Here is a 12927-nt window from a genome sequence, read left to right as displayed (position 1 = left end):
ATATTATTTATTGAATGCTCACTATGCTCTGACATCATATAAGATGCCTAAGTTGGAACAGAAGAGCCAACAGATGTGGTTTCTATCCTCAGGGGGCTGACAGTCCAGCAGAGAAGAGAGACAGTCAACAAATTTATTCAACTTCAATTTGACAAGTGCTAAAAACATAAGTGGAGGGTGCTGTGTGCATATTACAGTAAATATTGCACTTGACGAAGGTAAGGGAGGAGGCATTTCTGAGGAAGTGATGCTGAAATGGATTACAATTTGATATCCCCTTCGGTCCATCTTCAGGGAGAGAATGCCCTGGTCCTGCTGCATGGGCATTTGGGTCCCCATGGAATCCCTTACCATTGTGTGTCACTTCCATCACCTGGCTTCTAGAACCAGCATATGCAAATGGAAGTCATTTATGTGGGCTCAAATTATACTGGCCACATGCTCAAGTAGGAACTTAGCCTCCCCCACTAAAGTAGTCCCAAATAACGCCAGAGAAGTACTTCATCCACGTTCTCAAACTAGCCTGTCAGTCTGCCTCTTCTTCATCATTGACTCTGGCTGCTATCTGTCCGAATCCCCTACCCATGAGACTAGTTGGTGGAGCCTCATTGTGGCCGAGGTTAGAGGGTCTCAGTGTGAGAATACCCACTTACGTGCCAGTGCCTTCTCCCAGGCTTCTAACACCACCTGTCTTCCAGGCGAGGAGCAGGGCTAGGTCTGGGTGGAGGCACTGAAGTGCAATGTGCTCTACCCATACCCCAAAGCAGCAGTACTCGTGCTCATAAAGTCTCTCATTCAAGTTTTCTGTCTACTTTCTGTCCTGTTCAAGGGCCAGATGGGAAGTAGACATATGACCTTGGGCAAATTACTTAACCTCCTCGTGCCTAAATTTCCTCATCTGCAATATGAAGATAATAAAAGTACCTATTTCAGCGAATTCCCTGGCAGTCTAGTGGTTAGGACTTGGCGCTTTCACTGCGGTGGCCCAGGTTCAATCCGTGGTCGAGGAACCGAGATCCCATAAGCCTCGCAGTGCAGACCAAAAAAAAAAAAAAAGGTACCGATTTCAGATTAAGTGAAAAAATTTAGATAAAGTACTTTGCATGGTGACTAGCATGTAGTAGGTGCTCAGTAAATGTCAGCTTTTATTACTACTTTTACTAGTATGATTATGTACTGGAGAGTTTGGTTACATTAAGTGTCTGAGCCCCAGCTCAGCTATCTGAAGCTCCTGTTTAAAGTCTACTGTTTAATAGATTGGCATTCTAGTTCTATCCATCAGTGTCATAAGCTTAGCTAATGTGTGTCTGATCCTAAGAGCTAAAGCTGAAGCTGCCAAGTTCTGGATTCTGAACAACCAGGCTGAGGACAGCCTTGGCCTGGGGTATGTGCACCAGAGGAATAAGGCTTCTTGGGAGCCAGCTTGCTGCCCTCCCTGGATATGCCCAACCTCCATTATTTTTCCATTTGAAATTCCTGCGTTCTAGGGCCACCCCTGCTTTTTATATTCCCACCAGAAAAGAATGTGTTTTTAAGCACAGTGGTGCCTACACACCAAAGGTTTCTGCTTCAAGAGTTTGGGGAGATCTTCCCCTTGCCGCGGCCCCCCATCTCCCTTGCTTGACTCGGTGGGCCTCCTATTCTCTTCCTTAGCAAGGTAATGTGGTGCTGAGCGCCAGAAAACTCCCAGGGAAAACCCACTGCCAAGATGCAAAATCAAGGAAAGAAATAAAAGCAATGATTTTGGACCAGGCTGGCATAAACTGTGAGCCTGGTCTGCCATATTTACTTTTTCTTAATCTAAAATAACAGAGATAACATGCACAATGGACTTTCTAACTTGCCACTTTTCCCTTATCTTTTTTCCCTTTGTGAGCCTAAGACATCATGTTCTTTCATACAATCCCTAAAAAAAAAAAAAAAAAAAAAACCTTTGGCCATTCCATTCCCTGCTGCCCATGGAGAAGAACAGACTCTATCTGATATTTCAGCTGGAAGGCAGGGTGGCAGATTCTTTCCAATGGGGTGGCGACTTCCTCCTTACTTTCAGAACACATCCCTTCCCAAAAATACGCCCTCCTGAGTGAGCAGCACAAAGGGAGCAGACCAAGCTCTCAGCGTCAGCAAATGCCCACATCCCTTCCTTTTCCTTTTACACCCAGTGGCCTGGGAATGGCACAAGAGCTTGGGGAATACACACCACAAATCTGTGTGTAGCCCCTTTAGGCCTGGAAGTGGCCTTACTCTCATCTCTCGCCCTTCTGGTCCATCTTCCAAACCAACCGTCATAGTGATTGTCCTAAAACCGAAATCCGATCATTCCATCTACTTAAGAACTTGCCATGGCCTTTTGGCCCACAGCAAGCGTTCCCAAACTCCAGCTTATGCATGGGTCTGTGCATGGTTGGCTATAAAAGAATGGCCGTACTTTAAGATGTAGTTTCTAGACTTTGGGAAAGGACCTGGGAATCTGTATATGTTAGTTTGAATTCTTTAGATTGTAAGCGACAGAAAGTCATTTCAAACTAGCTTAGGTCAAAAAAGGAATCCATTATTTCCTTGGAAATTCAGGGAATAAAACTATCTCAATTATATATGGGGCACTTCGATTGAGTGATGACATGGAGACGTCAATATCATTGAAAGAAGAATTTATTACTTACATTTCCAGAGAGCAAGGGTTGTGTCATGCCATGCAGGGCCACCTAGGGAAGCACCAGTTTTGGCCAGAAAGTAGAAAAGAGCCAGGGGAAGGTGTAGACCACATCCTTTTTGGGGTTTCTACAGGAAAGGCATGGCAGGGCAGGGTAAACAGCTTAGAATGGGCTAGTTTGAATAATTCTGCTGGGCTTTGGGGCCTAGCAGCTGTTCCTAGCTGTCTGATATCTGGCCCTGGGTTGATTTGAGGCAGGGGAAATAATGGCTTCATGTGTAAGAGTTAGATAAAGGAGGTGATTTCAGAGCATGAGCTCTGGATCTCAGAGGAGATGTAAACAACTTCAGCTGTTAATTTGTCCCTGTGACTAATGGATGCCAAACAGACAAATACAGAATCTAAACAAACACAGAACAAGAACTGGCTTCAGCAGGAATGGATGTAGAGCTGTGTTGTATACCAAGCAGACACTAGCCACATGTGACTGTTGAACACTTTAATGTGGTTAGCCAAATTGAAATGTGATGTGAAATACATGCTGGCTTTCAAAGACGTAGCATAAAAAAGAGAAAACTATCTCATTAATGATCTTTTATGTTGATTACATGTTGAAATAATATTTTGGAAATATTGGATTAAATACAGTATAGCATGAAAATTCATTTCATTTGCTTCCTTTTACTTCTCCTAACATGGACACTAGAAACTTAAATTGCATATGACAGCTTGCATTTATGGCTTACATTATATTTCTATTGAACAGCACTGATCAAGATCAAATGATGCGGGGCTTCCCTGGTGGCACAGTGGTTAAGAAGCCGCTGCCAATGCAGGGGACACGGGTTCGAGCCCTGGTCAGGGAAGATCCCACATGCCACGGAGCAACTAAGCCCGTGTGCCACAACTACTGAGCCTGCGCTCTAGAGCCTGCGAGCCACAACTACTGAGCCCGCGTGCCACAACTACTGAAGCCTGCGTGCCTAGAGCCTGTGCTCCACAACAAAAGAAGCCACTGCAATGAGAAGCCTGCGCACCACAATGAAGAGTAGTCCCCACTTGACGTAACTAGAGAAAGCCTGTGGGCAGCAATGAAGACCCAACGCAGCCAAAAATAAAATAAATAAATTAAAAAAAAAAGATCAAATGATGTTCTATCTCTGTTTCCATAATTCGACTCTGTTCCTTTTTGATATATTTGGAGTTCATTCTCTCTCAAACTGTCTTCCTCTGTGTGTCCATGGGAAGATGGCTGATGGAAGCTCCAGGCTTATAACATTCCAGGTTCCTCATGCCATCCAACAGAGATTCTCTTTCTTCCATTGTTCATACATCAGTCTCCGAGAGAAACACTCACTGACCCTGCTGATGTCATATTCAAATCCCCTTAGAATACTTCTGTCCAGAGAAAATTTCCTGTGTCAACCATTTGGGTTTCCTGAGGTACAGTTTGTACCCCCTCGTCCCCATGCTCTTGCATGTGCCAGTGCATCAGCCTGGAATACCTTTCCTTCTCCTCTGTCTGGCTAATGTCTAATTTAGCAGATTCTTCATGATCTAGCTGAAATGTGAAGCTCTACCATCTCGATCATAGCGCTTATTGCTTCTTATTGTAATTTTTTGTTTTCCTCTCTGTCTCCTCCACTGACCTTTAGCTCCTCAAAGGCGGGCTCTGTCTCCTATTCTGATTTGGCCCCAACAGAATAGTGGGTGCTCAATAAACATTGAAGAAATGACGGTGAGCATGTTCATTGCAAGCATTGGGCAAAAGACAAGGGTTAGTTATCTACTTTACATTATGTATTGGCTTTTATTGCTGTGTAACGAATTGCCACAAACGTAGAGGTTTAAAACAATACATTTATTATCTCACAGTCCTATGTGTCAGGAGTCTGGCATGGCTTAGCTGGGTCATCGACTCAGGATCTCATCAAGCAGTAATCAAGGTGGAAGTTGGATTCCATAGTCTAACCTGTAGGCTCCACCAGGGAAGAATTAAGTTCCAATATCATTCAGGTGGTTGGTAGAATTCATTTTCTTATGATTGTATGACTGAGGTTTCTGTTTTCTTGTTGGCTGTAAGCTGGGGCTACTGTTTACTAGAGGCTGCCCTCAATTCCTTGCCACGTGGCCTTCTGCATAAGCTCTCTCACAGGGAATTCCTTGTGGTCCAGTGGTTAGGACTTGGCGTTTTCACTGCCGGGGCTCGGGTTCGATCTCTGGTCCGGTAACTAAGGTCCCACAAGCCATCCTCTCACAACATGGCAGCTTCCTTTTTCCAAGCCAGTAACGGAGAGTGAATCTCTCTAGTGTGTGCTGGCAGGGCGGAACCTTATATATATCATTGTAACGCTAATCACATTTGTCACATTCTCTTGGTTACAAGCAAGTCAAAGTTCCCACCTATACCCAGGGCATGTCCTCCACAATTAGCTATGTGACTAATTGAGAGTCTGCTGTGTACCAGGAACTATACCAGGCACTTTTCATTAATTATTTCATTTAATCCTCAGATTATCTTACGAGATGAATACTATGAAAGCTGTTTTACAGATTTGGAAATTGAAGCTAAGAGAAATTGGTTTTGACTTGTTCAAGGTCCCCCACCAATCCATGACAAATCTGGGATTCAAACTCCAGTTTGATCTTAAAATAACCTTCTATCTTTTAAAGCTCACCTTTAAAATAGTTTGCCCCAGAAACATTTTAAAAAATTGTCCTCTTCTTCCTCTTTCTGAAGGGTAACAACAGAAACAGGAAATACACATTCTTTGCTTCTTGGGTTCATATTTTCAAACACAGTCAGAATGAATTCTTCCGGCTAAGAGGGAATGTTCAGATAGAAGCTGGCCCTTCTAGGAAACATTATGTTGCAGAATTAGGGCAGGCTGCCAAAGCAGGGAATGAGCCCTGACCTGGATTTTCTCAATACCATTAGAAAATAATTATAATAATACCTCGTAGCTACATACTGAGTTATCAATTGCTGTCTCAGTTTATTCTTGGTGTCCCTGTGAGTCATACAGGGCAGAGATTTTGTACAGTGTAGAGTTTAGTCCGTATATACTATTTTGTATTAAAAACTTTACATTATTACATGAACTTTTCCCCCCATATTCTTATATCTTCTCCCTAAACATGATTTTAGATGGCTGCTTAATATTCAATTCAATGGATCTATCCTAGCTTAGTCTAAAATGTTTCCCTAATTTTGGCTATTTAGGTTTCTTCTTGTTTTTCACTATTGTAAAAAGTATTGTGAGAAACATCTCTGACGGTCAAAAATGTTCTCGCACACATATGCACACATGCTTAGGACAGAGTCCCAGAAAAGGGATGGCACACAGCAGTCAGTCCCAAGGCACTTGGTGCATACAGAGACGTGACTTTTTTTAAAGATTTATTTATTTAATTAATTTATTTTTGGCTGCGTCAAGTCTTCGTTGCGGCGCGCAGGCTCTAGTTGAGGTACAGGAGCTTAGTGGTTGTGGCGCACAGGCTCAGTTGCCCTGCGGCAGGTGGGATCTTAGTTCCCTGTCAGGGATCGAACCTGTGTCCACTGCATTGTAAGGCAGATTCTTTACCACTGGACCGCCAGGGAAGTCCCTAGAGATGTGATTATAACCACTACTTTTCAGGTGAGGAAACAGACGAGTGAGACCTGCCCAAGTTCACGTGATTCAACAATGTACAGCTGAGACTTGGATCCCATTCTTCTGGGTCCTAGACTGATGTTCTGCCTTACAACTAGCTGCTCACAGTGTGCTCCTTGGGCCAGCAGCATTGGTAAACCCGGGAAGAATGTTAGAAATGCATAATCTCAGGCCCTACCCAAGATTCTGTGAATCAGAATCTGTGTTTGCCACGATCCTGAGATGCCTCTATATACATTAACGTTTAAGAGCACTGCTAACAACACATCCTCCCCTATAATCCTGTGAAATGCTTTAAAATGAGGCAAAACACCCCTGGGTTTGGGGTTACCAGTTTCTCCTCAGCTTTGAGATGTCTCCTTCACATTTCCTCAAGGGCTGTGTGCAGTGTGCCCACCTCATCAAGGGATTTGTTAATTTCACTGTAAAACATCAGAATCTTTAACTGCATACTATCCCCGGATATGGCCAAATCCTCCTGCTCGGAACCATACAAACAGCACTTGGGAATAATTTTCAGTAAGTACCACGGTGAAGGAAGATGGGTATTACACCAGGACTCCTGGTCCAGTTTCCACCATTAACAAGCTGGGTGACCCTGGAGAGCCTCTGAATCATTCTTTATTGAATTAGATACTGTGATGAGAACATGCTTTGTACATCATAAGGCACTGGGCACAGCTGTCGGGAGCCTATATTTAGACATCACCTTCCTTGTGAGAGAAATGAAGGTGTTTAGACCAGATGATCGTTGGGGCAAATATTCAGAGGACCAAATCCTTCTGAGAAAGCCTATTTTAGGTTGGATTCCACCTGTGCTCCCCAGGAGTATAATGACAGGGAGATATGAGTCAAATCAGGATGGGTGAGAGTGAGAGCTTGTAGTGACTGATCTTCAAAGTTCCTCTTAAATCTAAAAGCATATGATCTACCATTTCAACATAAAAAAAGAATGAGAATTCTAAAGGGTAAGCTGGGACGAAGTGAAAGAGTAGCATTGACATATATATATACCACCAAATGTAAAATAGGTAGCTAGGGGGAAGCAGCTGCATAGTACGGGGAGATCAGCTCGGTGCTTTGTGACCACCTAGAGGGGTGGGAGGGAGACACAAGAGAGAGGGGATGTGGGGATATATGTATACGTACAGCTGGTTCACTTTGTTATACAGCAAAAACTAACACAACATTGTAAAGCAATTATACGCCAATAAATATGTTAAAAAAAAAAAGAATGAGAATTCTAGCATCAGCTCGTCATTTTATGCAGCTACCCGCTTTCATGAAAGAGAGAAGCTCTTCTATTCTTTAAGAATGTGGATTTACTTTGGGCTTCCCTGGTGGCGCAGTGGTTAAGAATCCGCCTGCCAATGCAGAGAATACAGGTTCGAGTCCTAGTCCGGGAAGATCCCACATGCTGCGGAGCAACTGAGCCCGTGCACCACAACTGCTGAGCCTGCGCTCTAGAGCCTGCAAGTCACAACTACTGAGCCCGCGAGCCTAGAGCCGGTGCTCCGCAACAAGAGAAGCCACCGCAATGAGAAGCCCGCGCGCCGCAAGGAAGAGTAGCCCCCACTCGCTGCAACTACAGAAAGCCTGCGCGCAGCAACGAAGACCCAACACAGCCAAAACTAAATAAATTAAAAAAAAAAAGAATTTGGATTTATTTCAAGACCCATTTCTGGGATTAAAGTAGCAGTATTTCTTCTTGTATGTGATTCAATTAATTTCATTTGCCTTAAGCACATTAAGCAATCAGAGACCAGGCTCAGGTCTCCCCAATCAGATGTAATTACTGAAGTCACTGATCTTTGCTCTGTTCTCGTTTTTCCTCTCCACATATTACCTTTCTTAGAGGAAGGAAGTTAAAAGCTTTACATAGGCTCTCTGTTTTGTAACAGCCTTTCTCAGACTTAGAGTTGAGTATCATTATGACTAAATAAGCAGCTCTGATTCGGCCCCTGGGAAAAACAGATAGTTAAAGGAATTTATATGTCACATGCGGCAGATTTCAAAGACTGGTCAGTGATGACCATTTACCCTGAACATCATGGGAATGTCTGCAGAAAAATGAACCGTAGTTTTGAGACTAAAATCTAAAACTTTTCTTTTGTTTTAATGTATTTCATAATCTGTATAATAAATCAGATCACCTTTTTTTCTTAGAGCTCCTTTGATATGCATGGGGGTGTTAAATTGAGCTTTTTGATGTTGAGAGGTTAGTATTTCTAAAATCCCCAGGTTCCAAGAGGGGGAAAAAGGGACTAGAGAATATTTTGATTACTTTCAACCGCACAATATTTGCACAAGGGTCTATTACTTAATGCCCCTTATTAGGCACAGATGGGAAATTAACCACTCATTCATTTTACACATATTTGGTAAAAGCTTGTTATGTGTCAGACACACTTAGAGATTCCAGGTGAAAGACATGGCTGCTGCCCTCAAGGAGCTTAGAGTGGAGTGGTGCACTGGGTGATGGGATAAGGGTCCACGCAGGATCCTACGAGATATCAAGGACAGAAAATTCCTCCTAAGGGCTTGAAGAAAGCTCCCTAGAAGAGATGTCCTGAGGGCTGAGGAGGAGATAGTGAGGGGGATGCGGGAGTGAAGGGTGTTTCAAGCAGAGGGAACAGCAAATACAGAGGGAAAAGCAAATACAAAGTGCAGAGGCAACGGAGAACATGTCAAAGAATTAAGCATGACTGTATCGTGACAAGTATCTGGAAGACTGGGAAAGATGCAAGAGTTGGAGCCAAGAAACAATGAAGCACTTGCTGAAACAAATCCAGGCAGAGTGAACCGAAGTCTCCATTGTATAAAGATTTCAGAGAATTCCCTGGTGGTCCAGCAGTTAGGACTCCGTGCTCTCACTGACAGGGCTAGGTTCAATCCCTGGTCAAGGAACTAAGATCCCACAAGCCGCTGCATCGTGGTCAAAAAAAAAAAAAATTTCATTGACTAGAGTTACTTTACAGGTACTATAGAAATAATACCTGTTAGGTGTGAACTTAAATTTGGAGAAGGTACCATATCAAGAAATCCATTGGCATTACTCCAAAGTAGAGATTATAATTCTTATTTTGCCTAGGCTTACTCTTTCATTCTTCTCCTTTTTTTTTTTTCTTTTTCTTTCCCCTGTTTGAGTGCAACTGCTTCATCTTTCTTTGCAAGAAAATAAAGTCTCAGCACAGGCAGCGTTTGATTCAGTGCTCATTTGATCTGGTCGATTCAGGAAACAGATGCATCCTCTTGGTCTCCACACAAACCATTGGGGTTTCTTTTTTTTTTTTTTTTTTTGGTTTCACCAAAGCCAGATCTATATCTCCATCAGCACAGAGGAAAAAAGTAATTACCGAAGTATTAGTGTGATTATTATTTCCTGATATGAACTGCTGCATTCTTTACTAGTATCTGGTTCTCTCCCTAGGCAGGAGTTAGAAAATTTAAAAACAAACTCTTGTTGGACAAAGCCTATATTAATTATTTTTTAACCTTGTTTGCATTGGAGAACTCTTCGAAAATTTGATGAAAAAGATAAACCCTCTCCTCCGAAAAATTCATTTTCTCACACCTACAAAATGCAACACAGTTTCAAGAGGTTCACAAACCTCTTGATGCCCCTGAGGACCCTTGAGGAATCTTAGACCCTGGTTATGAACTTCTGGTCTATACAGTCAAGAAAAAAAATGGAAGAACTGCTTTATGAAATTGGACTGTGACAGTTGCCTGCTAATTCTGGCAGTACATTTTGGGAAGTCAGAGTAAACCTGAATTATATTGGCCATATAGTTGCTCAAGCCTCTGCTACAACATCGATTCAGTGGGTGGACCTCAGCTTCCCCAATGTCCCCACCTCCATGCTAACCCAAACACGAGTGAAGGTCCCAGAGGAGGAAGGGAAGAGGAAATCACTTGAGATTTTTAATTTTCTAAAATTATCACTCAAGACTTTTAATTTCCTAAAGTTAAGTCTCCTCGGCCTTGGAGTTAAAAGAAGACCTGGTTTTAATCTTAGCTCTATCACTTTCTGTTTATGTGATCTTGCCAAGCCATTTATATTTTTCAAGTGTCAGCTTCCTCATCTGTAAAATGGGGATAATTATAATAACTACCTCTCAGGGCTGTTCTGAGGACTTAGTGAGATAACAAGTGTGAAAGTATTTACCGGACATCTGGCTCATAGATGGTGCTTGACAAATGTTAACTGAAATTCAGCTCTCCTAGGGCAGAGTAAGACCTTTTAGAGACACATCAGTATGGAAAAAAATATGGTAGAGGACTTCGAGTTTCCTGTCTGGCATGTAAGGAGCTCAGAAATTGCTGCTTGGTCCTAACAACAAGTAAAAAGCTGAAAAAACTGAAACAAAATAAACTTTTCTTAGATCTGTCAAAGAAATGAGGTCACAGGGCAAACCACTGGACAGATCAGTAGGTACCCAGATTCACAACTTAAGGGAGCAGAAAGCACCAGGGGAACCAACAGTGGGAAAACCTGTAATTGAGAAATTGCTGGAGGCACAGTGTGGACAAACCCCAGAGTTAAGAACTCCAGGGGCATCTAGTCATAAGGGTCCTCCCCCACACTTTTGTATTCACTCAACAGTGAATATTGGAAGCAAAGTACTCATGCTCAGCAGGTGGAGGGGAGAAAGGAACCACTTTGAATATGCTAGAGCATTCTGTTCCTTTTTTTTTTTTTTTGTGGTACGTGGGCCTCTCACTGTTGTGGCCTCTCCCGTTGCAGAGCACAGGCTCTGGACGTGCAGGCCCAGCGGCCATGGCTCACGGGCCCAGCCGCTCCGCGGCATGTGGGATCTTCCCAGACCGGGGCACGAGCCCGTGTCCCCTGCATCGGCAGGCGGACTCTCAACCACTGCGCCACCAGGGAAGCCTGAGCATTCTGTTCTTAACAAGGCCTGCCCTCAGGAGAAACTATTTCACCAGAGCTTAACCTACTGGGGTTTTATCAGAGCCTAATTTACCTTGGGGAAGGGAAATACCCAACTCTAGCCCCTTCTAGCCTTCTGTGTGGGAAAAGGGAAATATGTAACTCCAGCTCCTCCAGCCATCCTGGCCCAACTAAGATGGCAGGTGGGTGGGTTTTAAAAGCACTGGTGAAGTTCACAGTCCATGACCAAGTGGGATTTATTCCGGGTATGCAAGGCTGGTTCAACACTTGAAAATCAATTAATGTAATCCATTACATCAACAGAATAAAGAAGAAAAAGTCACATTGTTACATGAATAGATGCAGAAAAAGCATTTGACAAAATCCAGCATTCATTCATGATAAAAACTCTTGGCAACTAGGAACAGAGGGGAACGTCCTTGATAAAGAAAATCTACAAAAACCTACATCTAGTATACTTAATGGTTAGAAACTAGAAGCATTTCCACTAAGATCAGGAATAAGATGGGGATGTCCCCTCTCACCACTGTTTTTCAACATCATACTGGAAGTCCGAGTTAATGCAGTAAGACCAAAAAAAAAAAAAGTGAAATAAAAGGTATACAGATTGGGAAGGAAGAAATAAAACTGTCTTTTTTAGCAGATGACATGATTGTCTATGTAGAAAATCTAAAAGAATTGACAAAAAAATCTCATGGAACTAGTTAGTGATTATAGTAAGTGAATACCTTGATTACTGCAAGACATTAGGTAAATATAAAGAAGTCAATTGCTTTCCTCTATACCGGCAATAAACAAGTCAAATTTGAAATTAAAAAGATAATATCACTTATAGAGCACCCCCAAACTGAAATACTTAGGCATAAACCTAGCAAAATACATACAAAATTTATATGAGGAAAACAATGAAACTCTGATGAAAGATATCACAGAAGAACTAAATAAATGGAGAGAGATTCCATGGAAGGATAGGAAGACTCAATATTGTCAAGATGTCAGTTCTTCCCAGCTCAATTCAGTGTAAGCCCAATCAAAATTCCAGCAAGTTATTTGTGGATAAAGACAAACTGATCCCAAAGTTTATATGGAAAGGCAAAAGACTCAGAACAGCTAACTTGATATTGAAGAAGAACAAAATTGGAGAACTGACAGTGCCCAATTTCAAGACTTACTATAAAGCTATAGTAATCAATACAGTGTGGTATTGGTGAAAGAATAGACCAATAGATCAGTGGAACAGAAGAGAGAGCCCAGATATAGACCCACGTAAATATGGTCAATTGATCTTTGATAAATGAGCAAATTCAATACAATGGAGAAAAGATAGTCTTTTCAAAAACTGGTTCTGGAACAACTGGACATCCACAGGCAATAAAATTAATCTAGACACAGACCTTACACCCTTCACAAAAAGTAAGTCAAAATGGGTCATAAAGAAAAGAAATATAAAAACGTCACCATAGCCAGACATGTAACACTTAAGAGCATTATTTTTTATTGTTTTATTTATTTATTTCTTTGGTACACGGGCCTCTCACTGTTGTGGCCTCTCCCGTTGCGGAGCACAGGCTCCGGACACGCAGGCTCAGTGGCCATGGCTCACGGGCCCAGCCGCTCCACGGCATGTGGGATCTTCCCGGACCGGGGCACGAACCTGTATCCCCTGCATCGGCAGGCGGACTCTCAACCACTACGCCACCAGGGAAGCC

The sequence above is a fragment of the Orcinus orca genome, chromosome 8, assembly GCF_937001465.1.
Source record: "Orcinus orca chromosome 8, mOrcOrc1.1, whole genome shotgun sequence".
In the NCBI taxonomy this organism is placed as follows: domain Eukaryota; kingdom Metazoa; phylum Chordata; class Mammalia; order Artiodactyla; family Delphinidae; genus Orcinus; species Orcinus orca.
Note: the sequence above shows the minus strand (reverse complement) of the source record.